Source organism: Mastomys coucha, unplaced genomic scaffold, assembly GCF_008632895.1.
Source record: "Mastomys coucha isolate ucsf_1 unplaced genomic scaffold, UCSF_Mcou_1 pScaffold22, whole genome shotgun sequence".
Taxonomy (NCBI): domain Eukaryota; kingdom Metazoa; phylum Chordata; class Mammalia; order Rodentia; family Muridae; genus Mastomys; species Mastomys coucha.
Window position 1 is genome coordinate 175412957 of NW_022196905.1, and position 3652 is coordinate 175416608.

At 42.2% G+C, this 3652-nt stretch overlaps 1 long non-coding RNA gene across 1 annotated transcript in view; it reads left to right on the forward strand.

The window, feature by feature from the left end:
- Positions 1-2407, forward strand: part of LOC116071329 — a 5402-nt gene extending 2995 nt beyond the window's left edge. Inside the window, exons 2-4 of the long non-coding RNA XR_004110822.1 lie at positions 1107-1242; positions 1784-1934; positions 2358-2407. This is a non-coding gene — a long non-coding RNA (uncharacterized LOC116071329). The remainder of the gene's footprint in view (positions 1-1106; positions 1243-1783; positions 1935-2357) is intronic.
- The last annotated feature ends 1245 nt before the right edge of the window (positions 2408-3652 follow it).

Below are 3652 nucleotides of genomic sequence, written 5' to 3' on the forward strand. Positions count from 1 at the left end.
AAACAACTTTTATAATACTCATTTTATTGTTATAATATTTTATAAATTTTAAGGAATGTGACAAAAAAAAGATATTGTAGGTATTGAAGAGGGGGTCTCTGGGAGGAGTTGGGGTACAAAATGGAAATAAGAATGTGATTTACTTCTATTTACTTAAAATATGTTTTTAAATGTTAACAAATTCAGATAAATTGAAATCATGTAACTTTTATCATCATAATGCAATAAAAGTTAAAAAAAGATATTTGTTAATTTGGAAGGCAGAAGAGTTAAGTGCCTATCATATTAATGACTAATACTTTCATTTACAATGAAGGGAACTTGAATTACCTTCTTTTAACCATCTGTATTGCTTTTATTTTAAACGAAATGTCATTTGAAGAGTTTTGGTAGTTAATAAACAAAAATGTGAATTTTTATTAAAATGAAATGGCTACTTACGCAGGTTTTTATTTTGAGATTAGAATTAATTTATAGCCATTTGTTTCCTTATGCATAATTAGTGAGAGCCTTCCATCCATCAGTCGATGTTCCACTTGATTGGCTACAGGGTAGAATGTAGCAAATAAAGTGCCCAGGCTCTGGTGCGGGGGCAGGATAGGTGGATATGCGACAATGGCAGATGCTAAGTCGAAAAGGACATCTGAGAAGGGACTAGGAGGCACTGGGGCGGCCATTTAAAACCAGACATTTGAGTATGTCTTTACTCAGAGGACTTCCTTAAACATCTGAGGGAAATTAACAGTTGTGGTCCCCCAGGACTGTGGAGGCACTGTCCCAGTTGAAGTGATCAGTGTGTGAAAGTCCTGAGGTAGAGACACAGCTGGCATGTCCACAGAGACCCAAAGAGGCTGGCACACTGAGGGCAGGTGACAAAGCAGAAGAGCAGTAGAAGATGATGTCAGAGCAACAAAGGAGTCAGAAAGTCAGGTCCCTTTTCAACCGCTCTGGGATTTTTGTCTTAAATATGCAGATGTAGCTGGAAAGCCACAGGGGAGTAACCTCCACATTCTAATGGTTGTGACTGTGTATGTCCATTGTGGAGGTTCTCCTCGGAGCTGAAGATTGGGTATTTGACTGCATGTTTCTTCTTCCCTCTATGACAGTGGCCATTGCACATTCTTAGGGTAAATCACAGAGAAGGAAAACCAAGCCAGCAAGCATGCCTGAGATGTTCACTAATAGTAGGCCAGAGCATCTCCATCTAAAGCATATTGCTTGACCAAGCCGGGCATGGCTGAGGTAAGAAGCAGTGCAGCTTGCCACAGATTTTTAAGTAGAGAACTGAGCTGGTCTTCCTTGAACACTGCAACTCTAGAGCCCAAGGCTAATGTCCTGGCTGGTTTTGTGTGTCAACTTGACACAAGCTGGAGTTATCACAGAGAAAGGAGACTCCCTTGAGGAAATGCCTCCACGAGATCCATCTGTAAGGCATTTTCTCAATTAGTGATCAAAGGGGGAGGGCCCATTGTGGGTGGTGCCATCCCTGGGCTGGTAGTCCTGTGTTCTATAAGAAAGCAAGCTGGGCAAGCCAGGGGAAGCAAGCCAGTAAGGAACATCCCTCCATGGCCTCTGCATCAGCTCCTGCTTCCTGACTTGCTTGAGTTCCAGTCCTGACTTCCTTTGGTGATGAACAGCAATATGGAAGTGTAAGCTGAATAAACCCCTTTCCTCCCCAACTTGCTTCTTGGTCATAATGTTTGTGCAGGAATAGAAACCTTGACTATGAAAGCCACCATACTGAAATATGACCACTTTACAGTTTTATTCTCTCTTTCTCCAGGTGCAGTATCCTGAACTTAACAAAACAAAAATAAACGAACAAACAGAAAGACAAAGCAAAACAAAACAAATTTAAAGACAAGTTGCTGTCACCATGACTTTCCCACTTGAAAAAGCACCTTAAAAATTAGAGGTCTCTCCATCCTGCCTGGGTACTGGTCTGCCCCTTCTACCTTCTGTGGGGAAAGGGAAGAATCTTAACTGGTGTTGTCTTTGGCTACAAATAATTTTAAGAAATCCCAACTATGAGGGACTTAAGTAGACTTGTTTGGAGACGGGCATATGGAGTTCACACCACCATCAACATCCCAACATCTTCTTTTTATTTGTATCTATTTGCAGCCTGTGGCTTATGGTTTTTATCTTCAGAGTTGACTGCTTAGAACATTGGGTCTTTGTTTCAGGCAGTTCCAATGTAGGATGATGTGGTGGTTTAAGTATGATTGGCCCAGGGAGTGGCACTATTAGGAGGTGTGGCCTTGTTGGAGTATGTGTGGCCTTATTGGAAGTCTGTCACTGTGGGAGTGAACAAGGAGACCCTTCTCCTAACCATGTGGGAACCTGTCTTCTCCTAGAGGCCTGTAGATGAAGATGTAGACCTCTTCACTTCTCTTGCACCATGTCTGCCTGGATGCTGCCATGATCCTGCCTTGATAATGGACTGAAATTCTGAACCTGTAAGCCAGCCCCAATTAAATGTTGTCCTTATAAGAGTTGCCTGGGTCATGGTGTCTGTTCGCAGCAGTAAAACCCTAACTAAGACAGATGATCACTAGGCTCAAGGAGACATGCCAGTTTATTGCATCACTTTTCATAATGTTCTCAGAATCCTCTTCCTGTATCTCTTATTGCAGATGGGTAGGGACTGTAAGTGATAAGACAATAGAGCAGGCATGGAAGGGCTGGTCCCCATCACCCCCTTATTTGTAAGGTTAAAGATTGCTGAATATCCAAGGGATCAACTGGGCAGCAGAGCTGGCCATGTGACTTGAAAGTGTGCCCAGCAAGGGTGTGGGCTGGTCCTACTACCTACAACACAGTCAGGAATTAGCCAATCATTTTATTTTTCTTTCCCTGAGACTGGGTTTTACTATATGGCTCTGGCTGTCCTGGAACTCACTCTGTAGACCTCACTGGACTTGAATTCATAGAGATCTGCCCACTTCTGCATCCTTAGTGCTGGGATTAAACGTTGTGCCACTACATCTGGCTTTTTAAATTTTAATTAATTAATTTTATGTGTAAATGTTATGCCTTCATGCATATATGTATACTACCTGCCTGCCTGATGTCCCCTTCAGATCCCTTGGGGCTGGCATTATAAATTGTTGTGAGCCATTGTGTGGGTGCTGGGAACTTAACCCAAGTCCTCTGCAAGAAGAGCAAGTGCTCTTAATCACTGAGTCATCTTTCCAGAACACCACCCCACCTTATGATTCTTTTTTTTAATTATAAACTTTATTATAAAAACAAACAATATGTAAATAAAAATATCACACACCAAAATTAACATGACCCATAGTCTACACAGGCTTATGGTTCTTGGAACATCTTAGCAAAACTCCTGCTAAGTCAGTTTAGTGAGAGGGTCCTGGACATGGTGAGATTTTTTCTCACTCGTCTTTGCTGTCTGGTCTCTCTGGTCTGCCCTCAAGTCTGTTCAGCAGGAGTCTTGCCTATCTTCATCATCCTGTTGGCATTTTCTAGCCACCCCCTCTCGGCTTCCTTCTCTCAGCCTAGGGATCATGTTTTGCCAGTCATCCTTGTTGTATCTGGAGTTGAAACCTCCCTCCCCATTATCTAGTCTCTCTTCATTCAATAACAATAGCTTGAATAAAGCTTCCCACACTGTTTCAACAATCACCACATT